Source organism: Pimephales promelas, chromosome 2 (genome assembly GCF_988280905.1).
Source record: "Pimephales promelas chromosome 2, fPimPro1.hap1.1, whole genome shotgun sequence".
Classification (NCBI taxonomy): Eukaryota; Metazoa; Chordata; class Actinopteri; order Cypriniformes; family Leuciscidae; genus Pimephales; species Pimephales promelas.
In genome coordinates this window covers 28,264,064-28,289,261 of record NC_142770.1, presented here as the reverse complement: position 1 = coordinate 28,289,261, position 25,198 = coordinate 28,264,064, and the positions used below count along the sequence as shown (strand labels likewise).

At 45.9% G+C, this 25,198-nt stretch overlaps 9 non-coding genes and 3 pseudogenes across 9 annotated transcripts; all 12 read right to left on the bottom strand.

Annotated features, from left to right (window-relative positions):
• Nucleotides 1–3,240: 3,240 nt before the first annotated feature.
• Nucleotides 3,241–3,405, bottom strand: LOC148996441 (U1 spliceosomal RNA). The gene has a single exon (XR_016150313.1). It is a non-coding gene; the product is annotated as a U1 spliceosomal RNA (small nuclear RNA).
• A 333-nt stretch (nucleotides 3,406–3,738) lies between these two features.
• LOC148996440 (U2 spliceosomal RNA) lies at nucleotides 3,739–3,929 on the bottom strand. Its single transcript, XR_016148464.1, has one exon. It is a non-coding gene; the product is annotated as a U2 spliceosomal RNA (small nuclear RNA).
• A 1,111-nt stretch (nucleotides 3,930–5,040) lies between these two features.
• On the bottom strand, nucleotides 5,041–5,205 carry LOC148996439 (U1 spliceosomal RNA). The gene has a single exon (XR_016150312.1). It is a non-coding gene; the product is annotated as a U1 spliceosomal RNA (small nuclear RNA).
• A 351-nt stretch (nucleotides 5,206–5,556) lies between these two features.
• On the bottom strand, nucleotides 5,557–5,747 carry LOC148996438 (U2 spliceosomal RNA). The gene has a single exon (XR_016148463.1). It is a non-coding gene; the product is annotated as a U2 spliceosomal RNA (small nuclear RNA).
• A 1,111-nt stretch (nucleotides 5,748–6,858) lies between these two features.
• On the bottom strand, nucleotides 6,859–7,023 carry LOC148996437 (U1 spliceosomal RNA). Its single transcript, XR_016150311.1, has one exon. It is a non-coding gene; the product is annotated as a U1 spliceosomal RNA (small nuclear RNA).
• A 333-nt stretch (nucleotides 7,024–7,356) lies between these two features.
• On the bottom strand, nucleotides 7,357–7,588 carry LOC148996436 (U2 spliceosomal RNA; annotated as a pseudogene).
• A 5,972-nt stretch (nucleotides 7,589–13,560) lies between these two features.
• On the bottom strand, nucleotides 13,561–13,725 carry LOC148996435 (U1 spliceosomal RNA). Its single transcript, XR_016150309.1, has one exon. It is a non-coding gene; the product is annotated as a U1 spliceosomal RNA (small nuclear RNA).
• Nucleotides 13,726–14,058: 333 nt separating this feature from the next.
• On the bottom strand, nucleotides 14,059–14,249 carry LOC148996434 (U2 spliceosomal RNA). Its single transcript, XR_016148461.1, has one exon. It is a non-coding gene; the product is annotated as a U2 spliceosomal RNA (small nuclear RNA).
• Nucleotides 14,250–15,360: 1,111 nt separating this feature from the next.
• LOC148996433 (U1 spliceosomal RNA) lies at nucleotides 15,361–15,525 on the bottom strand. Its single transcript, XR_016150308.1, has one exon. It is a non-coding gene; the product is annotated as a U1 spliceosomal RNA (small nuclear RNA).
• A 333-nt stretch (nucleotides 15,526–15,858) lies between these two features.
• On the bottom strand, nucleotides 15,859–16,032 carry LOC148996432 (U2 spliceosomal RNA; annotated as a pseudogene).
• Nucleotides 16,033–22,610: 6,578 nt separating this feature from the next.
• On the bottom strand, nucleotides 22,611–22,775 carry LOC148996431 (U1 spliceosomal RNA). Its single transcript, XR_016147686.1, has one exon. It is a non-coding gene; the product is annotated as a U1 spliceosomal RNA (small nuclear RNA).
• A 333-nt stretch (nucleotides 22,776–23,108) lies between these two features.
• LOC148996430 (U2 spliceosomal RNA) lies at nucleotides 23,109–23,280 on the bottom strand (annotated as a pseudogene).
• Between the last annotated feature and the right edge of the window lie 1,918 nt (nucleotides 23,281–25,198).

The window sequence follows — 25,198 nt, the reverse complement described above, 5'->3', positions numbered from 1 at the left end:
AAAACCGTTGTCTTATCTACTTTAAAATCCTCTCCTACCCTCTTCCTATCTTTTTTTGATAAAACACAGTTAAAATCCCCTGCCACCACTAGGGGAGCCCTACCTAACATGTGGGACTGCAAGTCTTCTAAAAGCTCATACCTTTCACTTTTACCTGTAAAACCATACACATTAAGAACATTTAAATCTCTACCTAAAAAACTCAGATTTGCTAAAAGAGCCCGCCCTTCCCTCACCACTGTGCTGCCCTTCACCAAGATATGGGGATTTTTTATTAAAATAGCAACACCGTCATTTTTGTTTTGGTTTGATCCGCTCCATATGGAGGGACCAGGGAGCCATAATTCCTCCATCTTTGTGTACCTATTTAAAAAGGGCAAAGCACACTCTTGTATTAAAAACAAATCTGATTTACAAGTATTTAAAAAGGATAAAATGCTCTGTGCTCGTATGGTGGACCTCACACTTCTTACATTGATGGTTGAGATTGTGAGGGTCATGAGCAGTAAGGTAAAAAAGGTATGAGACATTTAAAATAGAAGACAATAAAAGACTACAATAAAATCATTAAAATCATGTGATTTCTTGTGGCAATTGCCTTACCCTCCTCCCAGATGGACTGGGGTCGGGGAGGCAAATGCTTACCACCTCCGGGGCTGCAGAGGAAACCTCTTGCAGCTCTTTTGGTGATGATGTTCTTAGCTTTACGTGCAAAAAGGACACCTCATTTGGGGATTCTAGGGGCCACACACGCTCCAGATCATCCAAAAAGGAAATATCTGAGCGATGTGCAGCCCTAGCTTTTTTCTCCTCTGTGTCAAACAGAGGAGATCCCGCAGGCCTTTTTTGCACCTGAGCATTTGGGAGTGAAAGCTCAGTTTCACTCCCACTGGTTTCTAAAACCACATCCGGAACCGTTTCTAATGAAGAATCTGTTTCTTCCTGCATCCCATCTCCTTCCTTATCTTTCACAGTGGTGGTGGCTGTTTGAATGTTTGACTCTGCCCCTGTGGCCGCCCCACTTCCTTCTTCTACCCCAATCCCTGAGGCTGGCAGGAGAGTAGCAATTCCCGCCAAAACCTCAGGGACCGCCTCCTCCTCCCTTTGTTCCTTTGTTTGGTGTGCTTGCGGGGCGGCCATTTTAAGCTTGTTGGCAAAACTTTTAGGGCAGTCTCTGTAGAGATGGGATGATTCTCCACAAAGATTGCACCGCCTGCCATTGGTACAGTTTTCAAAACTGTGACCAATTTCTTTGCACTTCCCACATACTAGTTCTTGGCATGCTTCGGCGAGATGCCCAACTCTTCCACATTTTCTACACAGCTTAGGCATTCCTTGATAGTGTATGTAGCCTCTGTTTTCTCCCAGCACAATCATAGAAGGCAGATGTTTCAGGCCCTGGTAGCCCCCAGCGTCTTCCCATTGTTTAATGGGAATCCGCCAGGAGCAATTCCAAATGCCATCCTCATCTAGCACTTTGACAGGCTGACTTCTAACAGTGCAAAATCTACCCAGCCAGACACAAATATCATCTCCAGTCACTGTTTCATTAAACATCCTGACAATCACTGTTTTAAGAGTGTTATCAGAAAGTTTCTCCACAGTGAACATGGAGAACTGGGCCTTAACAGTTTCAAACCGTTGCCAAAAATCATTTAGCAGGGAAGCAGCCTTAAAGCTAACATCAAATCCTTTGTTCAGGGGCAGAGTCATCAAACAATTCAAGTCCTCGGGCTTAAAATGTAAGGTCTTTTGGATCAGCTTCCTGGAAAAGTCCATGCGGGACATACCCAGGAGCTTCCCCTCGACCTCTCTAAATAAAAACCGCACGCTGTGGTGCCTCCGCACACCGGCACGAGCTGCCGACATGGTGGAGGCACCAACAGCCTAAAACTTTAAAAACCCAATAAATATTAAATAAATAGACAATAAATAAATAAATAAATAAATAGATAAAAAGGTCTTACCTTAAAACTGAGCAGGAGTAAAATCAGCAGGTTCAATCTACCTCTCAAGAGATGTGTGGCTCGGGATACCAGAAGATCTCGAGCCAAGAACCTCCAAGAGGCGATCGCAGTCTCAACCGTCTGACAAGATACTTGATCTTAGCCAAAAGGCCGAGAAGCGATGACGCAGCGACGCCGAGGCGGGGGAGCCGGCAAAGGCCACGCCCACCTGGGCCGCGGCGAGAGGGTCTAAGGTCGCCGGCAAACAAGCTCAGCTCAGATTGGTTGACACCGAAAATGGATCACAACAGAGTGCACAGCAAAGACACTCTGGAGTGCAACCTGGGATTTTGGATCATCAACATTCCGCCTTAAAAGTGAGCGGGCAGACCAAAGCGTCCGTGGTAGAGACTTGAAACTCTGAGGGATGGTAGGACCGGCCCGGTACTACAACCTCACCAAGGCTCGCCCCGATCGGCCCCAAGGTGGCGCTGCAGCGATCAAAAGTACGAAATGGCTCGTAACTCCTCGACCGTCGGTCGCAGACCCAAGTGTCTTACATCACCGGAATCCTTGGCTCGAGCCGAACAAGATGCATGCCTCGGATTGGGTGGTCGCGCTGGCGAGATTTTCGGGTATTTTGGATTTTCTGAAAAACCTACTTTTGCACACTAGTCCTAGGTTTTTTGCCCGATCTGACCCAAACCGGTGCAGAAAGATTCTCTGGAGTCTGACTGCCAACAGGGATCGGGAAACAGTTGGAATTTCCATCCACGTTGGCGACGGTACGCCAAAACGTTGGGGGTGGGCGAGGCGGGCTTTACTTGAACGGCTATAACTCTCCAACGGAATGAGACAATTGCACCCAACTCGGTACACCTGTGTACGGGCTCAGCCCGTGGTCACGTGAAGAGGAATGCGGCGACTGGCCACTTGGTGGCGCTGTAAACAGAAAAAAACACAACATGGGTGGCTGTGTATCACGTGACGTTTCACACGTGCACAATGTTTTCATACCACATGATAGAACTCCTCATTCCGAACAACTTTGCCTCCAGGACAACTGCTGTGAACTAAGTCGTCCGTCAAATATTGGAGACTATTTGAAGAATTGAGGAGAAAAAAGAAAACCCTCCTCACACAGACCGGTCCTAGACTGTTTCGTATCTCTCGAGCAACCGCCGCAGTTCAACTCTCTGGACTGCCTCTGGATATTGAAGAAGTGGAGAAAAAAAACAAAACAAAAGAACCTCAAGTGGAGCTTTAACAATCTGCCCTTTTAACCAGTGTTGTCCAGGGGAGAGCGCGAACGCAGTCCCCCACTACCATAAATTATGCAGTCGAGATTCCCACATTTGGGGAATTCGCAGGGGTCAGCACAACCCAGAGTGCAATGGCCGAGCCTCGCCCTGGGTGAACCACCTTCCTGATCATGGTGTCTCCCCTGCCAGGTAAGTATGAATTCCCAGGCCTTCAGTCAGAAGCACCCTGTCCCTCTCCCCAATCCTCACCAGCGGTTTGCCAGTCAAAAAAGGGGCTTTTTTTTTTTTTTTTTGCACGCTCCGCATCCGGCTCCATGAGCCATAAATGTACATAATGCGCCGTCCCCGAATAGTGGACGGATCAGATGTTAAACCGACAGAGGAACAGGGGTTCCTTTTTGTCTTGTTTTTACACCACAATTCTACCCAGGCTAGTATAGCACATGATCACCTACAACACCCACTCACACTAGCTCCATTATCACCGTCTGCCACACAAGACCACTACATTTCTTTCATTGAACACTTTAGGAGGGTGCACCGTTCCCAGAAGTACTGCAATACCGGGTCGATGCGTGGAGTGGACGGAGCAAGCCCCTATTCCATCTCCCAGGACCAAAAATCAATTTAATATGTGGTGCCCGGGTAGGGCACGTATCAGATATTAAACTGATAAGAACAGATACTACACTTGATCTTAGCCAAAAGGCCGAGAAGCGATGACGCAGCGACGCCGAGGCGGGGGAGCCGGCAAAGGCCACGCCCACCTGGGCCGCGGCGAGAGGGTCTAAGGTCGCCGGCAAACAAGCTCAGCTCAGATTGGTTGACACCGAAAATGGATCACAACAGAGTGCACAGCAAAGACACTCTGGAGTGCAACCTGGGATTTTGGATCATCAACATTCCGCCTTAAAAGTGAGCGGGCAGACCAAAGCGTCCGTGGTAGAGACTTGAAACTCTGAGGGATGGTAGGACCGGCCCGGTACTACAACCTCACCAAGGCTCGCCCCGATCGGCCCCAAGGTGGCGCTGCAGCGATCAAAAGTACGAAATGGCTCGTAACTCCTCGACCGTCGGTCGCAGACCCAAGTGTCTTACATCACCGGAATCCTTGGCTCGAGCCGAACAAGATGCATGCCTCGGATTGGGTGGTCGCGCTGGCGAGATTTTCGGGTATTTTGGATTTTCTGAAAAACCTACTTTTGCACACTAGTCCTAGGTTTTTTGCCCGATCTGACCCAAACCGGTGCAGAAAGATTCTCTGGAGTCTGACTGCCAACAGGGATCGGGAAACAGTTGGAATTTCCATCCACGTTGGCGACGGTACGCCAAAACGTTGGGGGTGGGCGAGGCGGGCTTTACTTGAACGGCTATAACTCTCCAACGGAATGAGACAATTGCACCCAACTCGGTACACCTGTGTACGGGCTCAGCCCGTGGTCACGTGAAGAGGAATGCGGCGACTGGCCACTTGGTGGCGCTGTAAACAGAAAAAAACACAACATGGGTGGCTGTGTATCACGTGACGTTTCACACGTGCACAATGTTTTCATACCACATGATAGAACTCCTCATTCCGAACAACTTTGCCTCCAGGACAACTGCTGTGAACTAAGTCGTCCGTCAAATATTGGAGACTATTTGAAGAATTGAGGAGAAAAAAGAAAACCCTCCTCACACAGACCGGTCCTAGACTGTTTCGTATCTCTCGAGCAACCGCCGCAGTTCAACTCTCTGGACTGCCTCTGGATATTGAAGAAGTGGAGAAAAAAAACAAAACAAAAGAACCTCAAGGGGAGCTTTAACAATCTGCCCTTTTAACCAGTGTTGTCCAGGGGAGAGCGCGAACGCAGTCCCCCACTACCATAAATTATGCAGTCGAGATTCCCACATTTGGGGAATTCGCAGGGGTCAGCACAACCCAGAGTGCAATGGCCGAGCCTCGCCCTGGGTGAACCACCTTCCTGATCATGGTGTCTCCCCTGCCAGGTAAGTATGAATTCCCAGGCCTTCAGTCAGAAGCACCCTGTCCCTCTCCCCAATCCTCACCAGCGGTTTGCCAGTCAAAAAAGGGGCTTTTTTTTTTTTTTTTTGCACGCTCCGCATCCGGCTCCATGAGCCATAAATGTACATAATGCGCCGTCCCCGAATAGTGGACGGATCAGATGTTAAACCGACAGAGGAACAGGGGTTCCTTTTTGTCTTGTTTTTACACCACAATTCTACCCAGGCTAGTATAGCACATGATCACCTACAACACCCACTCACACTAGCTCCATTATCACCGTCTGCCACACAAGACCACTACATTTCTTAAGACCACTACATTTCTTTCATTGAACACTTTAGGAGGGTGCACCGTTCCCAGAAGTACTGCAATACCGGGTCGATGCGTGGAGTGGACGGAGCAAGCCCCTATTCCATCTCCCAGGACCAAAAATCAATTTAATATGTGGTGCCCGGGTAGGGCACGTATCAGATATTAAACTGATAAGAACAGATACTACACTTGATCTTAGCCAAAAGGCCGAGAAGCGATGACGCAGCGACGCCGAGGCGGGGGAGCCGGCAAAGGCCACGCCCACCTGGGCCGCGGCGAGAGGGTCTAAGGTCGCCGGCAAACAAGCTCAGCTCAGATTGGTTGACACCGAAAATGGATCACAACAGAGTGCACAGCAAAGACACTCTGGAGTGCAACCTGGGATTTTGGATCATCAACATTCCGCCTTAAAAGTGAGCGGGCAGACCAAAGCGTCCGTGGTAGAGACTTGAAACTCTGAGGGATGGTAGGACCGGCCCGGTACTACAACCTCACCAAGGCTCGCCCCGATCGGCCCCAAGGTGGCGCTGCAGCGATCAAAAGTACGAAATGGCTCGTAACTCCTCGACCGTCGGTCGCAGACCCAAGTGTCTTACATCACCGGAATCCTTGGCTCGAGCCGAACAAGATGCATGCCTCGGATTGGGTGGTCGCGCTGGCGAGATTTTCGGGTATTTTGGATTTTCTGAAAAACCTACTTTTGCACACTAGTCCTAGGTTTTTTGCCCGATCTGACCCAAACCGGTGCAGAAAGATTCTCTGGAGTCTGACTGCCAACAGGGATCGGGAAACAGTTGGAATTTCCATCCACGTTGGCGACGGTACGCCAAAACGTTGGGGGTGGGCGAGGCGGGCTTTACTTGAACGGCTATAACTCTCCAACGGAATGAGACAATTGCACCCAACTCGGTACACCTGTGTACGGGCTCAGCCCGTGGTCACGTGAAGAGGAATGCGGCGACTGGCCACTTGGTGGCGCTGTAAACAGAAAAAAACACAACATGGGTGGCTGTGTATCACGTGACGTTTCACACGTGCACAATGTTTTCATACCACATGATAGAACTCCTCATTCCGAACAACTTTGCCTCCAGGACAACTGCTGTGAACTAAGTCGTCCGTCAAATATTGGAGACTATTTGAAGAATTGAGGAGAAAAAAGAAAACCCTCCTCACACAGACCGGTCCTAGACTGTTTCGTATCTCTCGAGCAACCGCCGCAGTTCAACTCTCTGGACTGCCTCTGGATATTGAAGAAGTGGAGAAAAAAAACAAAACAAAAGAACCTCAAGTGGAGCTTTAACAATCTGCCCTTTTAACCAGTGTTGTCCAGGGGAGAGCGCGAACGCAGTCCCCCACTACCATAAATTATGCAGTCGAGATTCCCACATTTGGGGAATTCGCAGGGGTCAGCACAACCCAGAGTGCAATGGCCGAGCCTCGCCCTGGGTGAACCACCTTCCTGATCATGGTGTCTCCCCTGCCAGGTAAGTATGAATTCCCAGGCCTTCAGTCAGAAGCACCCTGTCCCTCTCCCCAATCCTCACCAGCGGTTTGCCAGTCAAAAAAGGGGCTTTTTTTTTTTTTTTTTGCACGCTCCGCATCCGGCTCCATGAGCCATAAATGTACATAATGCGCCGTCCCCGAATAGTGGACGGATCAGATGTTAAACCGACAGAGGAACAGGGGTTCCTTTTTGTCTTGTTTTTACACCACAATTCTACCCAGGCTAGTATAGCACATGATCACCTACAACACCCACTCACACTAGCTCCATTATCACCGTCTGCCACACAAGACCACTACATTTCTTTCATTGAACACTTTAGGAGGGTGCACCGTTCCCAGAAGTACTGCAATACCGGGTCGATGCGTGGAGTGGACGGAGCAAGCCCCTATTCCATCTCCCAGGACCAAAAATCAATTTAATATGTGGTGCCCGGGTAGGGCACGTATCAGATATTAAACTGATAAGAACAGATTTTTTTTTTTTTTTTTTTTTTTTTATTATTTATTTATTTACAGTACAATGTTTTTCCAATTCACCCCACAAAAGCAAATATTCATCTTTTTCCATTCTTATTTTCCATATTTTAGCTTCCATTAACACTTTGTATTTCAATTCATACCACAATTGCTTTGATGTTCTACCTTCTCTTTTCTTTTTTACTTGAGCATTCCGTTCCTCCCACAATATCTCTTTACCAATACTTATTATGCACCAGATTATCCTTTCCTTTTTTGACTGTCCCAACCCTTTTCCTCCTACAATTAAGTCAGGGTTCAAAACAATATCAATTCTTACTAACCTTAACAGTTGTTGTATTCTTTTCCAAAAGCAATGAGCTAAATAACATTCACAAAAAACATGATGTAGAGTCTCGTCCCCTGGACAACCTCTTGGACAACCTCTTGTGCCTGTAGATCCTTGATTATACAATCTTTCCCTCACCGGCAATCTATTCAAAGCTACGAGCCAATTCAAATCCTTCCTCTCATTACTTAAATTTTCATGTTGAATACATTTCCACTTAACTTTTTTCTTTCTCATTTCTGCTTGTTGTGTTACTACCATTTTCTCTTTTAAATCTTGATATAATTGTTTATGATTTTTTAGTAACTCCTCCTTTACACAACCAGGATGGGCTCTTAAAAACAAAATTAACTTTTCATATTGCCAAGGTCTACTCTCAGCCTTTGGTCCTCTGTTGTCCAAGGGAACAATTCTCCTTAATGGCAGAGCTGCCCACAATTTTACAAAATACATAGCTTTATGCTCCACATTATTTATAAGTATCTTACATAAAAAACAAATGTAAAGTACCTCTAACTTTAAAGGAATACACACCACCGCTCTACCTCCTTCTTCAACCTCTAGGTACATCTGTTCCCTTTTAACAGGTTCATATTTCCCACCCCATATAAATGAAAAGACCAACCTAGTCAAAATTAATTTACTTTTCGCAGGAATTGGAAAGATTAGGGCTAAGTAAATCAAACTAGACAACAGATCTACCTTAACTACTAACCCCTTCCCCGTAATACTAAGCTTTCTGCTCCTCCAAATGTTCAATTTCTTTTTTACCCTCTCAATTTTTTCCTCCCAATTTAGTTTAGCCGAATCTTTATGATAAAATTTAACCCCCAAAATTTTGATTCCCGTAGGACACAACGAAAAACCGTGCCTCACCTCTTTCCTTCCTTTCCATTTTCCACAATACATTAATGATGATTTGGCATAGTTTATGGCCGAGCCAGTAGCTGCACAATACATTTCCAATATTTGCACCACTTTATCCAACCCTCTATCTGTAGACATAAATACAGTTGTATCGTCTGCATACTGAGATACTTTTACCCGTTCACCCAACCCTCCCGGTATGTGCACTCCTTCAATGTATTGCTCGTTCCTTATTCTTTCTGCCAAAGGCTCTATAAACAAGACATACAACAGAGGAGACAATGGACATCCCTGCCTAACACCTCCCCTTTGTTCAATCGGTTCACTCAAAACCCCATTTATCTTCACCCTACTATGTACTTCATTATATAGGACCCTTACCCATGAGATAAACTCTTCCCCAACATTCATTTCCCCTAATACCTTAAATAAGAATTCATGGTTAACCCTGTCGAAGGCTTTCTCCTGATCTAGACTCAGTATGCACAAAGGCAGATCTCTCTCTTCAACCCAGCTAATGATATCTCTTATGAGCAATAAATTAAAAGAACCAGCCCTTCCCTTAACCCCACAAGTTTGATCTGGATTCACTAATACCGACATCACCTCCAGTAACCTATTTGTTAAACACTTACTTAAAATTTTATAATCAGTTGTTAAAACGGTTATTGGTCTCCAATTTTTTATATCTTTTTTTTCACCTTTCTTGTGGATTAGGTGTATTACCCCCGAACTCATAGACTCAGTTAACTTGCCTGTCTTATACACCTCTCTATATACCATCACCAAATCTTTTTTTATGATGTCCCAAAAGCACCCATAAAACTCTTTCGGCAACCCATCCCCCCCTGGAGTTTTATTCCCTTTCATTGAGGTAAGGGCTGCTTTAATTTCCTCTTCCTTGATCTCACCCCCTATTTTTTCTCTATGTTTCTTAAGTAGGACTCTCTTTATACCTCCCAATAACTCCCCTTCCTTCCTCCCATCTACCTCTCTTTTAGAAAACAGTTCCTTATAAAAGCCACAGACATATTTAAACATGTTTTCTTTACCTTTAACTTCTCCTTTTTCTGACATAAACCCATCAATTATTTCCCCTCTCTGTTTCTGTTTTATTGTTTGAAAAAAATATTTAGTTACTTTCTCATCTTTTTCCCTTTCCTCTACCTTTGCTAAAAACGCAAACTCCTTTGCCTTTTTAGTATAGTACATTTTAATTTTCCCCTTTATGTCCGCAATTTCCTCCTCTCTCACCTCTAACCCAACATTTTGATTTGCCATTATTTTTTGCAATCTATTATTGTCCTTCCAAACCTCCCTCCTTTCCTGTCTTCTTTTCTTTTCTGTATATCTTATGCAAAACCCCGCAATTTCTTTTTTCATCACCTCCCACCATTCTAAAAGCGATACATACCCCACTTTAAACTCTTGCCATAATTTGTAAAAATCTTTAAATTCCTTTTTAAATATATCATCCTCCAACAAACTAATATTCATCTTCCAATAGCCCTTACCCATGCTTACCTCATTATTAACTATTGTGACTAACAACATTCCATGATCCGAACACCAACATGGTACAATCCTCAACTCTTTTATTTCTATCCCCTGTGTTATAAAAAAATAATCTAATCTACTTCTATTGCCCCTCGTATTACCCCATGTAAACCCTGGATCATCTTTATAACATTTCCTATATGCATCCTGTAAGAAATGCTCTCCTAATTCCTCTTTTAAGTAAATCCCTGAGAAGTCAATTTCCCCATTTTTTTCCAAACTGTCCAACGTTATATTGAAATCACCCCCCATTATTACACATCTATTGGTATCCCATAAATTTGGTAAGTTTTTGAAAAATTCCAGTCTTTTACTTCTATTACAGGGTGCATATACATTAATAAAGCGATATTTATACTCACCCCATCGTGCATCCAGACATTGTAATCTCCCCGGCACAAGAGATACATAATTCTCTATCATGAATCCATTTTTCTTAAACACTATCCCCAGTCCATCTGAATGTACATTCCCAATACTCCAATATGACACCCCGGAAGTCCATTCTTTAGAAAAAGTTATTGTATCTTCTTCTCCTTTCAGGTGACACTCTTGTAGGAATGCCACCTCGAAGTCCATAGATAACAGAGAACAAAACAGAGCACCCCTCTTTCCAGCATCCCTCAAACCTCTCACATTGAGAGATACAAACTTCAAGTCCATCATTCATAAAGATCATCAGGTAACGTTTTCTTCTTCTTTCCATTTCTTTTCTCCTTGTCTGTGCCTTCTATGAATCCAGTGGTCCCTATAAAAAACTCCACGTCTTCCCTCGATAGGAAACTACCAGACATCGACCCCAGCTCCGAAACCTCCACCTCTTCCTCTGATGTTACCACAGGAGGCACTATCAGGGACCCAGCCATCGACGATCCATCCGCAAACTCAGGTAAGCTCAAAGACTCCTCATCATCCGTCCGCTGATCCAGCACACTAAATGAATTTGATACCTCAATCTTATTTTCTTCCTCGTTTCCTTCCAATTTCCTTTTACTTGTCTTAGAAGCTAACTTCCAGGATCCTTCAGCTCCTTGCTCTTCCTCATCCTCCATTCTGTCACCCCAGGAAATATTAGTTGTGAGATGTAGGGTGTCTGGACTCACTGTACCCTGTAACTCACCCCCCTCCTCTTCCATTTTCTCCGATTCCTCAAAAGCTGGATTTGTTAGCTCGGCTGGGACAGAAGCTAAAACAGGGCATCCTGCTGTGACTCCTCTCACTCCCTCCATTATCTCTGTATCCGTAGGTGAACCCATCTGGTATACTTCTTCATTCTGGCCAGTAAGAGCTCCATGGTATGCCTGTACTTCCTTAATAACAACTTCAATTGGCCTAAGGTCTTCTCCATCTTCTCCTCTTGCTGCACTGGCATACGTTCTTTTCCGTTTTGGACATGTCCTGAAAAGATGATCAGTAGCCCCACACTCCTTGCACACTTTCGGTTTCAGACACTCTGAGGCAGCATGCCCCAATTCTTTACAGTTCAGACATCTTATAACGCATTGGTATTCCAAGTGTCCAAATTCCTGACATCTTCTACAAAATTGAGGCTGACCGGAGTACACTATGTACCCCCTTACACCCGCAATTTTAAAATTGGCCGGAGGATGATGGTAACCCTGGAAACCAGCAGGGTCCTCGTTGAGCAACACTTGATACTGCCTTTGTCCGTTCCATACCCCGAATCTGTCCCTTCTGTACCTTACTGTCGATATTATTTTAACATGGTTTCGAAGAAAAGATTCCACCTCTTCATCTTCCATATTCATGTCAAACATGTTGATTGTCAAAATCCGGAAATTATTTCTCCCCAAGGACTGTATTCTAAACTTATCCAGAGGACGCTGACCTTCATTTTCTCTGAACTTTTCCAAAAGTCTCTGAAACAAAATGCTGTCTTTCATCGTGACATCAAAATACTTATCTTTGCCATTTCTTTGGATTCCGAGAATCTCTGGAGGGTCAATCTTCAACAAATTGATGATAACTTTTTGGATGAATTCTTCCCTTTCCGGCATCTCTTCTTCTCTGGATCCTTCCCAGTAAAGTCTTGACGTGTTCTTTACTCTTCTCTCAAAAATTCCTTCCGCCATCACTTCCCCACTCCTTCACAGACCTTTAGCAACCAAGAACTGCGGTCAAGCCACTTGCACTTGATCTTAGCCAAAAGGCCGAGAAGCGATGACGCAGCGACGCCGAGGCGGGGGAGCCGGCAAAGGCCACGCCCACCTGGGCCGCGGCGAGAGGGTCTAAGGTCGCCGGCAAACAAGCTCAGCTCAGATTGGTTGACACCGAAAATGGATCACAACAGAGTGCACAGCAAAGACACTCTGGAGTGCAACCTGGGATTTTGGATCATCAACATTCCGCCTTAAAAGTGAGCGGGCAGACCAAAGCGTCCGTGGTAGAGACTTGAAACTCTGAGGGATGGTAGGACCGGCCCGGTACTACAACCTCACCAAGGCTCGCCCCGATCGGCCCCAAGGTGGCGCTGCAGCGATCAAAAGTACGAAATGGCTCGTAACTCCTCGACCGTCGGTCGCAGACCCAAGTGTCTTACATCACCGGAATCCTTGGCTCGAGCCGAACAAGATGCATGCCTCGGATTGGGTGGTCGCGCTGGCGAGATTTTCGGGTATTTTGGATTTTCTGAAAAACCTACTTTTGCACACTAGTCCTAGGTTTTTTGCCCGATCTGACCCAAACCGGTGCAGAAAGATTCTCTGGAGTCTGACTGCCAACAGGGATCGGGAAACAGTTGGAATTTCCATCCACGTTGGCGACGGTACGCCAAAACGTTGGGGGTGGGCGAGGCGGGCTTTACTTGAACGGCTATAACTCTCCAACGGAATGAGACAATTGCACCCAACTCGGTACACCTGTGTACGGGCTCAGCCCGTGGTCACGTGAAGAGGAATGCGGCGACTGGCCACTTGGTGGCGCTGTAAACAGAAAAAAACACAACATGGGTGGCTGTGTATCACGTGACGTTTCACACGTGCACAATGTTTTCATACCACATGATAGAACTCCTCATTCCGAACAACTTTGCCTCCAGGACAACTGCTGTGAACTAAGTCGTCCGTCAAATATTGGAGACTATTTGAAGAATTGAGGAGAAAAAAGAAAACCCTCCTCACACAGACCGGTCCTAGACTGTTTCGTATCTCTCGAGCAACCGCCGCAGTTCAACTCTCTGGACTGCCTCTGGATATTGAAGAAGTGGAGAAAAAAAACAAAACAAAAGAACCTCAAGTGGAGCTTTAACAATCTGCCCTTTTAACCAGTGTTGTCCAGGGGAGAGCGCGAACGCAGTCCCCCACTACCATAAATTATGCAGTCGAGATTCCCACATTTGGGGAATTCGCAGGGGTCAGCACAACCCAGAGTGCAATGGCCGAGCCTCGCCCTGGGTGAACCACCTTCCTGATCATGGTGTCTCCCCTGCCAGGTAAGTATGAATTCCCAGGCCTTCAGTCAGAAGCACCCTGTCCCTCTCCCCAATCCTCACCAGCGGTTTGCCAGTCAAAAAAGGGGCTTTTTTTTTTTTTTTTTGCACGCTCCGCATCCGGCTCCATGAGCCATAAATGTACATAATGCGCCGTCCCCGAATAGTGGACGGATCAGATGTTAAACCGACAGAGGAACAGGGGTTCCTTTTTGTCTTGTTTTTACACCACAATTCTACCCAGGCTAGTATAGCACATGATCACCTACAACACCCACTCACACTAGCTCCATTATCACCGTCTGCCACACAAGACCACTACATTTCTTTCATTGAACACTTTAGGAGGGTGCACCGTTCCCAGAAGTACTGCAATACCGGGTCGATGCGTGGAGTGGACGGAGCAAGCCCCTATTCCATCTCCCAGGACCAAAAATCAATTTAATATGTGGTGCCCGGGTAGGGCACGTATCAGATATTAAACTGATAAGAACAGATACTACACTTGATCTTAGCCAAAAGGCCGAGAAGCGATGACGCAGCGACGCCGAGGCGGGGGAGCCGGCAAAGGCCACGCCCACCTGGGCCGCGGCGAGAGGGTCTAAGGTCGCCGGCAAACAAGCTCAGCTCAGATTGGTTGACACCGAAAATGGATCACAACAGAGTGCACAGCAAAGACACTCTGGAGTGCAACCTGGGATTTTGGATCATCAACATTCCGCCTTAAAAGTGAGCGGGCAGACCAAAGCGTCCGTGGTAGAGACTTGAAACTCTGAGGGATGGTAGGACCGGCCCGGTACTACAACCTCACCAAGGCTCGCCCCGATCGGCCCCAAGGTGGCGCTGCAGCGATCAAAAGTACGAAATGGCTCGTAACTCCTCGACCGTCGGTCGCAGACCCAAGTGTCTTACATCACCGGAATCCTTGGCTCGAGCCGAACAAGATGCATGCCTCGGATTGGGTGGTCGCGCTGGCGAGATTTTCGGGTATTTTGGATTTTCTGAAAAACCTACTTTTGCACACTAGTCCTAGGTTTTTTGCCCGATCTGACCCAAACCGGTGCAGAAAGATTCTCTGGAGTCTGACTGCCAACAGGGATCGGGAAACAGTTGGAATTTCCATCCACGTTGGCGACGGTACGCCAAAACGTTGGGGGTGGGCGAGGCGGGCTTTACTTGAACGGCTATAACTCTCCAACGGAATGAGACAATTGCACCCAACTCGGTACACCTGTGTACGGGCTCAGCCCGTGGTCACGTGAAGAGGAATGCGGCGACTGGCCACTTGGTGGCGCTGTAAACAGAAAAAAACACAACATGGGTGGCTGTGTATCACGTGACGTTTCACACGTGCACAATGTTTTCATACCACATGATAGAACTCCTCATTCCGAACAACTTTGCCTCCAGGACAACTGCTGTGAACTAAGTCGTCCGTCAAATATTGGAGACTATTTGAAGAATTGAGGAGAAAAAAGAAAACCCTCCTCACACAGACCGGTCCTAGACTGTTTCGTATCTCTCGAGCAACCGCCGCAGTTCAACTCTCTGGACTGCCTCTGGATATTGAAGAAGTGGAGAAAAAAAACAAAACAAAAGAACCTCAAGGGGAGCTTTAACAATCTGCCCTTTTAACCAGTGTTGTCCAGGGGAGAGCGCGAACGCAGTCCCCCACTACCATAAATTATGCAGTCGAGATTCCCACATTTGGGGAATTCGCAGGGGTCAGCACAACCCAGAGTGCAATGGCCGAGCCTCGCCCTGGGTGAACCACCTTCCTGATCATGGTGTCTCCCCTGCCAGGTAAGTATGAATTCCCAGGCCTTCAGTCAGAAGCACCCTGTCCCTCTCCCCAATCCTCACCAGCGGTTTGCCAGTCAAAAAAGGGGCTTTTTTTTTTTTTTTTTGCACGCTCCGCATCCGGCTCCATGAGCCATAAATGTACATAATGCGCCGTCCCCGAATAGTGGACGGATCAGATGTTAAACCGACAGAGGAACAGGGGTTCCTTTTTGTCTTGTTTTTACACCACAATTCTACCCAGGCTAGTATAGCACATGATCACCTACAACACCCACTCACACTAGCTCCATTATCACCGTCTGCCACACAAGACCACTACATTTCTTTCATTGAACACTTTAGGAGGGTGCACCGTTCCCAGAAGTACTGCAATACCGGGTCGATGCGTGGAGTGGACGGAGCAAGCCCCTATTCCATCTCCCAGGACCAAAAATCAATTTAATATGTGGTGCCCGGGTAGGGCACGTATCAGATATTAAACTGATAAGAACAGATTTTTTCTTTCGAAAAGTTTTATTGTCACAGTGTCATTCCATTATTTCCATTTGCATGTACATTTTTTCTTTTAGATCACATTTTTACACATATTAAAAGGGACACATTATTTACTGTTAAAAGTTTCTTGTGTTTGTGTGTTGTGTAAAAAGTCCATGTATGTTTTAAAAGAAAGGTAAATGGTTTAAATAATAGGAATAAAACAATAAAACATGTCAGATAAAAACCAATAAAACAATAAATTATGCCACATAAAACATCTCTTGTACAGGATCGAGGGTGAGTCCCTATCAAGAATGTCCATTCACTCCAGGTCTCCAGAACAGGCCCCGGACTCCTCGCTTCCAGCGCCCAGCGGAGATCCCCTCTCCTCCGGCCCGCTGGCCCGCTGTTCCCGTAGCCAGTGTGGTGAGGGTGCATCTACGGGCGGCCAGGGTCGGGGGTGGCCGGGACCTCTTTGGTGTGACCCCAGCCCCCCCATCCGAATAACGACGTCCGGCGCCTCCTGCAGCGCAGATCTAACTAATTGCTCGCACGCGTGGAGGGGCACCGTAACGCGTTTCCCCACCAGCAGGTTTCTGGTGGCCCAGATGGCATCCTTGATATGGTTGAGGGTGAGCCAGAGCGAGGTAAATTGCTGTGATGTTAGCTCCTTCAAGCCCTGACCCACCCCCAGGATGGCGAGCCTGTATCCCACCTGGGCCCGACCCGCCGGCAGGCACGGGAAAACCAGGGGGCTGGTCTTGGCCCACAGGTCCCGCGCAGCACCGCACTCCCAGAGCAGATGGTAGACGGTCTCCGGGGAACCACATCCGGACCGTGGGCAGGTGGGGTTTTTGGCCATGCCTCTGGAGTGCATAACCGCCCTGACCGGGAGGATCTCATGGGCCACCATCCACGACAAGTCCTTAAGCCTGTTCTGGAGAGCTGGGTGGGCTGCGTTCCTCCAAACGTCTTTGGCCTCACCTAGTGTGAGGCCTGGAACTGGACTCACCGATTCTCGATCCTGCACAAGAGAGACAAGAGACTTGTGGTTAGTTAAAACAGTGGCATCATTCGTTTCTAAAAGGTATTTCTTTAAAAAATTCTTAATAAAAAGATGTTCTTTTGACAGATTAAAAGACACTGGACATTTAAGATCAACGGGTAAAATTTTCAAAGATCTTAAGTATGACCCCATCCAGAATCGGGTCATGGCTGCTGTCTTGTGTTCTCTGGATGGGGTCAGGGCGTATTTAATGTGGAGGGCAGTGAAGCGGCTGCCTAAAAACAGGTGGGGGTCTGGGAGCCCTTTTCCACCATTCTCCTTCCTTTTCTTCACTACTTCTCTTTTGAGTCGCTCCCACTTGGACCCCCACAGGAAATAAAACACTGCTCTCTCCAGGTCAATCAGGAAGCTTCGTGGGGGACTAAAAACAGAACAGACAAGTAAAATCAGTGGTAAAATCACAGCTTTAAAAATTAAAATCTTGCCTTCAATCGTCAGATTTCTTAGTCCCCAAAAGCCCAGTCTTTGCCTAACTTTCCCTAACATGTCAGTCCAGTTACCCTGTCCTCCACCCTCCCTGTCAAATTTAACACCTAAAATTTTCAAATTATTATCTTTAAAATCCAAATCTAGTCCACCTTTGTCAACGTTCCCCCACGGCCCGAAGAGCTGGGCCTCAGACTTGCTCCTATTGAGCTTGGCGCCTGAGGCCCGACCGTACCAGTCAGTCAAGTCCATTGCTCTTCGTACCGATAAAACGTCCGTTGCTAAAAGGGTCACGTCGTCCATGTATAAAACGCAGGTTGCCGTCAGTCCACTAGTCCCTGGAATGCCTAGTCCTTTAATCCATTTGTCCCTTCTCAAGATTTGTGCCAGTGGCTCTATACAAGCCACATACAGAAGGGGAGATAAGGGACACCCCTGACGGACGCCGCTGTAGATATTAACAGCTTTGGATAAATGCCCATTAACTACAATTCTGCTGACCAGACTGTTGTACAGCAGTCCCACCCAGGCTATGAACCGCCCTGGAAATCCCATTTTACCCAGTACCTTAAAAAGGAACTGGTGCGAGATACGGTCGAATGCTTTTTCAAAGTCTAAATTTAGGACTACTAGCCGAAGGTTTCTGTCTCTCGCATAACAGATGGCGTCTCTGATCAGCACCAGGCTGTCCGTGATCTTCCTTCCTGGCACAGCGCATGCTTGATCCGGGTGGATTACGTCCTCTAAAACTGTCGACATGCGTGTGGCTAAAATTTTGCTAAAAAGTTTACAGTCGACATTTAAAAGAGTGATGGGTCGCCAGTTCCGTAAGTCAGTCTTGTCCCCTTTCTTATGTAAGAGTGAAACTATCCCTATTCTAAAGCTGTCAGGAAGTCTTTCAAGAGTCTCAAATTCTTTAAAAACAGTCAGTAAGTCGAAAGCTAAAATATCCCAAAAAGTCAAATAAAACTCCAGAGGAAGTCCATCGGTGCCGGGGGACTTTCCTCGTTTAAAACTTTTGAGTGCTTTGTGAATTTCTAAAATGTTGAAATCTTGAGATAAAATTGTACCTTCGCCTTCGACTTTCTTTTCTAAAAACTCTAAAACCTCCTGTAATGTGTCATTGTGGACTTCTTTGGTGCTGTATAGGTTTTCATAAAATACTTCAGTTTCCTTTAAAATTTCTTTTGTGGTGTAAACCTCCCTCCCTCCACTTTTCAAAGCTGTGATTGCCCCACCCCGTGAAATAATTTTTTTAAAGAAATACCTTGTGCACCTTTCACCTTCCTCAATCTCCTTCTCCCTGCTCCTTAAAATGACACCTTTGCTTTGAATTTCGGATAAAACTGACATTTCTTGCTTTATTTCTTTGATTTCTTCACTAAAATCAATCCCATCGTTTAAAAGGTTAAAATATCTCTGTAGTCGTTTTTGCAGCCCCATCATGCGTCGATTTAATCTATTCTTTTTGATTTTTCCTATCTTTCTAAAAAACTGTCTCGTCCGTTCTTTTACCATCTCCCACCACTGTGCACGTGAGTCGTAGAAGTCTTGGAGGGTCTGCCATTGGCTGAACTGCTCCCTGTACTCACTGACTACATCTTTATCTTCCAAAAGGGAGCAGTTCAGCTTCCACAGCCCTCCCCCTGCAGTCACACCAGTGGGGAGTGAAAGGGTGCATGACAGCATTGTGTGATCTGAAAAAAAGAGGGGGGTTAATGTTGCATCGGTTGGCAGGCAGTCCCGTGTAAAAACGTAGTCAATGCGAGAGGCTCTGGTGCCGTCACCACTGAACCAGGTGAAGCCCTCCTCTCTCTGATGCATTGCTTTAAAACAGTCCACTAATTTAAAATCTCTAACTAAATCCTGCAATAAAACCGACGTTTTGTCAACTTTAAAATCCTCTGTCCTCTTCCTGTCTTTCTTGGTTAAAACGCAATTAAAATCCCCTGCTACCACTAGGGGAGCCCTACCTAACATGTGGGGCCGCAGGTCTTCTAAAAGCTCATACCTATTGTTTTTGTCTGTAAAACCATACACATTTAAAATGTTAAAATCCTTACCTAAAAAAGTCAGATTAGCTAAAATTGCCCGCCCGTCCCTCACCACAGTGCTGCCCTTCACCAAGATATTGGGGTTTTGTATTAAAATGGCGACACCGTCATTTTTATTAAAATTGGACCCACTCCAAACGGAAACTCCTGGGGTCCAAATCTCCTCCCACTTTCTGTAATTGGATAAAAAAGGCAGGCCACATTCTTGTAATAAAAACACATCTGACTTAAAAGTTTTTAAAAAGGATAGGACACTCTGTGCTCGTATATTGCTCCTCACACTTCTCACATTGATGGTGGAGATAGTGAGAGCCATGAGCAGTATGGTTAAAAGGGTATGAGACATTTAAAAGCAACAAAAGGACTACAGAGATTTAATTAAAATCAGGTTATTTCTTGTTGCACTTGCCGTCCCTTTTCCCCAGAAAGCCTGGGATCAGGGAGGAAAGTGCTTGACGTCTCAGGGCTCACAGAGAGAACCTCTTGTGAAGCCTTTGGCGTCGATGTTCTTAGCTTAAAATGCAGAAAAGATACTTCATTAGGAGAGTCTGTGGGCCACACACGGTCTAGATCTTCCATGGGGGAACTATCTAGCCGGTGCGCTACCCGCAGCTTTTTCTCCTCTGTTTGGACCAGAGGAGATCTCGCAGTTCTTTTCTGCACTTGAGCATTGGGAAGAGAAGAATCTGTCTCACTCCCACTAGTTGACCCACTAGCCTCAGACACGGTGACAAGGGAGGAAGCCGTTTCCTCCTCTTTGTCGTCCACCTCTTCTTTACCATTATCATTTTGAGGATTGGCTTCCTCCCCCTGACCAGCTGTTCGAGTTGACTCCGCCCCTGTGGCCGCCCCACTTCCTTCTTCCAGTCCAATCCCTGAGGCTGGCTGAGGATTTGAATTTCCCGCCAAAACCTCAGGGCCCGCCTCCTTTATCGTTTGCTCTTTGGGTGGGGCGGCCATTTTGTTGTTTTTTAGCTTGTTGGCAAAACTTTGGGGGCAGTCTCTGTAGAGATGGGATGATTCTCCACAGAGGTTGCACTTTCTGCCATTTTTGCACTCTTCAAAAGTGTGTCCAATTTCTCTGCACTTCCTACACACTACTTCTTGGCACGCCTCGGCGAGATGCCCAAGTTGGCCACACTTGCGGCATAGCTTGGGCATCCCTTGATAATGGATGTAACCTCTATTCTCTCCCAACACAATCATAGAAGGAATTTGACTCAGGCCATGGTAGCTGTTGGGATCTGCCCATTGTTTAATGGGCACTCTCCACGCACAGCTCCAGATACCGTCTTCATCTAAAACCTTGACTGGTTGACCACGAATAGAGCAATATCTTGCCAACCATACAGCAATGTCTTCTCCACTAACTGTTTCATTAAACATCCTGACAATCACCACTTTCAGCGAATTATCAGTCAGTTTTTCCACAGTGAACATGGAGAAATTGGCTTTACACAATTCATACCGAGCCCAAAAAGTACTTAGCAAGGAAGCAGAAGCAAAACTAACGTCGAAGCCATGATTCAGGGGCAGAGTCAACAAGCAGTTAATATCAATAGCCTTAAAACCGAGAGTCTGTTGGATGCACTTCCTGGAAAAGTCCAACCTGGACATCGCCTGGAGAGTGCCATCCTCCTTTGTCTTAAATTTAAAACGCACGCTGTGGTGCCTCCCCATGCCGGCACGAGCAGCCGACATGTTGGAGGCACCACTAGCCTGCTGCGGCTAAAATCCAACAATAAATATACAATAAATAAATTAAAACCTGCTTACCTTAAAACCAGAAGATTCCTCGTAGAACGAGTCGTCAATTAAAAGCCGCTTGTCAATGTACCTCCTGAAGGGTGTATGTCCCGTGTGACAAGCAACACACGAGACCAAGTCCAACAAGAGGCGATCGCTGTCTCAGACGTCCGACCAGACCACTTGATCTTAGCCAAAAGGCCGAGAAGCGATGACGCAGCGACGCCGAGGCGGGGGAGCCGGCAAAGGCCACGCCCACCTGGGCCGCGGCGAGAGGGTCTAAGGTCGCCGGCAAACAAGCTCAGCTCAGATTGGTTGACACCGAAAATGGATCACAACAGAGTGCACAGCAAAGACACTCTGGAGTGCAACCTGGGATTTTGGATCATCAACATTCCGCCTTAAAAGTGAGCGGGCAGACCAAAGCGTCCGTGGTAGAGACTTGAAACTCTGAGGGATGGTAGGACCGGCCCGGTACTACAACCTCACCAAGGCTCGCCCCGATCGGCCCCAAGGTGGCGCTGCAGCGATCAAAAGTACGAAATGGCTCGTAACTCCTCGACCGTCGGTCGCAGACCCAAGTGTCTTACATCACCGGAATCCTTGGCTCGAGCCGAACAAGATGCATGCCTCGGATTGGGTGGTCGCGCTGGCGAGATTTTCGGGTATTTTGGATTTTCTGAAAAACCTACTTTTGCACACTAGTCCTAGGTTTTTTGCCCGATCTGACCCAAACCGGTGCAGAAAGATTCTCTGGAGTCTGACTGCCAACAGGGATCGGGAAACAGTTGGAATTTCCATCCACGTTGGCGACGGTACGCCAAAACGTTGGGGGTGGGCGAGGCGGGCTTTACTTGAACGGCTATAACTCTCCAACGGAATGAGACAATTGCACCCAACTCGGTACACCTGTGTACGGGCTCAGCCCGTGGTCACGTGAAGAGGAATGCGGCGACTGGCCACTTGGTGGCGCTGTAAACAGAAAAAAACACAACATGGGTGGCTGTGTATCACGTGACGTTTCACACGTGCACAATGTTTTCATACCACATGATAGAACTCCTCATTCCGAACAACTTTGCCTCCAGGACAACTGCTGTGAACTAAGTCGTCCGTCAAATATTGGAGACTATTTGAAGAATTGAGGAGAAAAAAGAAAACCCTCCTCACACAGACCGGTCCTAGACTGTTTCGTATCTCTCGAGCAACCGCCGCAGTTCAACTCTCTGGACTGCCTCTGGATATTGAAGAAGTGGAGAAAAAAAACAAAACAAAAGAACCTCAAGTGGAGCTTTAACAATCTGCCCTTTTAACCAGTGTTGTCCAGGGGAGAGCGCGAACGCAGTCCCCCACTACCATAAATTATGCAGTCGAGATTCCCACATTTGGGGAATACGCAGGGGTCAGCACAACCCAGAGTGCAATGGCCGAGCCTCGCCCTGGGTGAACCACCTTCCTGATCATGGTGTCTCCCCTGCCAGGTAAGTATGAATTCCCAGGCCTTCAGTCAGAAGCACCCTGTCCCTCTCCCCAATCCTCACCAGCGGTTTGCCAGTCAAAAAAGGGGCTTTTTTTTTTTTTTTTTGCACGCTCCGCATCCGGCTCCATGAGCCATAAATGTACATAATGCGCCGTCCCCGAATAGTGGACGGATCAGATGTTAAACCGACAGAGGAACAGGGGTTCCTTTTTGTCTTGTTTTTACACCACAATTCTACCCAGGCTAGTATAGCACATGATCACCTACAACACCCACTCACACTAGCTCCATTATCACCGTCTGCCACACAAGACCACTACATTTCTTTCATTGAACACTTTAGGAGGGTGCACCGTTCCCAGAAGTACTGCAATACCGGGTCGATGCGTGGAGTGGACGGAGCAAGCCCCTATTCCATCTCCCAGGACCAAAAATCAATTTAATATGTGGTGCCCGGGTAGGGCACGTATCAGATATTAAACTGATAAGAACAGATTTTTTTTTTTTTTTTTTTTTTTTTTTTTTATTTTTTTTTTTTTTTTTTTTTATTATTTATTTATTTACAGTACAATGTTTTTCCAATTCACCCCACAAAAGCAAATATTCATCTTTTTCCATTCTTATTTTCCATATTTTAGCTTCCATTAACACTTTGTATTTCAATTCATACCACAATTGCTTTGATGTTCTACCTTCTCTTTTCTTTTTTACTTGAGCATTCCGTTCCTCCCACAATATCTCTTTACCAATACTTATTATGCACCAGATTATCCTTTCCTTTTTTGACTGTCCCAACCCTTTTCCTCCTACAATTAAGTCAGGGTTCAAAACAATATCAATTCTTACTAACCTTAACAGTTGTTGTATTCTTTTCCAAAAGCAATGAGCTAAATAACATTCACAAAAAACATGATGTAGAGTCTCGTCCCCTGGACAACCTCTTGGACAACCTCTTGTGCCTGTAGATCCTTGATTATACAATCTTTCCCTCACCGGCAATCTATTCAAAGCTACGAGCCAATTCAAATCCTTCCTCTCATTACTTAAATTTTCATGTTGAATACATTTCCACTTAACTTTTTTCTTTCTCATTTCTGCTTGTTGTGTTACTACCATTTTCTCTTTTAAATCTTGATATAATTGTTTATGATTTTTTAGTAACTCCTCCTTTACACAACCAGGATGGGCTCTTAAAAACAAAATTAACTTTTCATATTGCCAAGGTCTACTCTCAGCCTTTGGTCCTCTGTTGTCCAAGGGAACAATTCTCCTTAATGGCAGAGCTGCCCACAATTTTACAAAATACATAGCTTTATGCTCCACATTATTTATAAGTATCTTACATAAAAAACAAATGTAAAGTACCTCTAACTTTAAAGGAATACACACCACCGCTCTACCTCCTTCTTCAACCTCTAGGTACATCTGTTCCCTTTTAACAGGTTCATATTTCCCACCCCATATAAATGAAAAGACCAACCTAGTCAAAATTAATTTACTTTTCGCAGGAATTGGAAAGATTAGGGCTAAGTAAATCAAACTAGACAACAGATCTACCTTAACTACTAACCCCTTCCCCGTAATACTAAGCTTTCTGCTCCTCCAAATGTTCAATTTCTTTTTTACCCTCTCAATTTTTTCCTCCCAATTTAGTTTAGCCGAATCTTTATGATAAAATTTAACCCCCAAAATTTTGATTCCCGTAGGACACAACGAAAAACCGTGCCTCACCTCTTTCCTTCCTTTCCATTTTCCACAATACATTAATGATGATTTGGCATAGTTTATGGCCGAGCCAGTAGCTGCACAATACATTTCCAATATTTGCACCACTTTATCCAACCCTCTATCTGTAGACATAAATACAGTTGTATCGTCTGCATACTGAGATACTTTTACCCGTTCACCCAACCCTCCCGGTATGTGCACTCCTTCAATGTATTGCTCGTTCCTTATTCTTTCTGCCAAAGGCTCTATAAACAAGACATACAACAGAGGAGACAATGGACATCCCTGCCTAACACCTCCCCTTTGTTCAATCGGTTCACTCAAAACCCCATTTATCTTCACCCTACTATGTACTTCATTATATAGGACCCTTACCCATGAGATAAACTCTTCCCCAACATTCATTTCCCCTAATACCTTAAATAAGAATTCATGGTTAACCCTGTCGAAGGCTTTCTCCTGATCTAGACTCAGTATGCACAAAGGCAGATCTCTCTCTTCAACCCAGCTAATGATATCTCTTATGAGCAATAAATTAAAAGAACCAGCCCTTCCCTTAACCCCACAAGTTTGATCTGGATTCACTAATACCGACATCACCTCCAGTAACCTATTTGTTAAACACTTACTTAAAATTTTATAATCAGTTGTTAAAACGGTTATTGGTCTCCAATTTTTTATATCTTTTTTTTCACCTTTCTTGT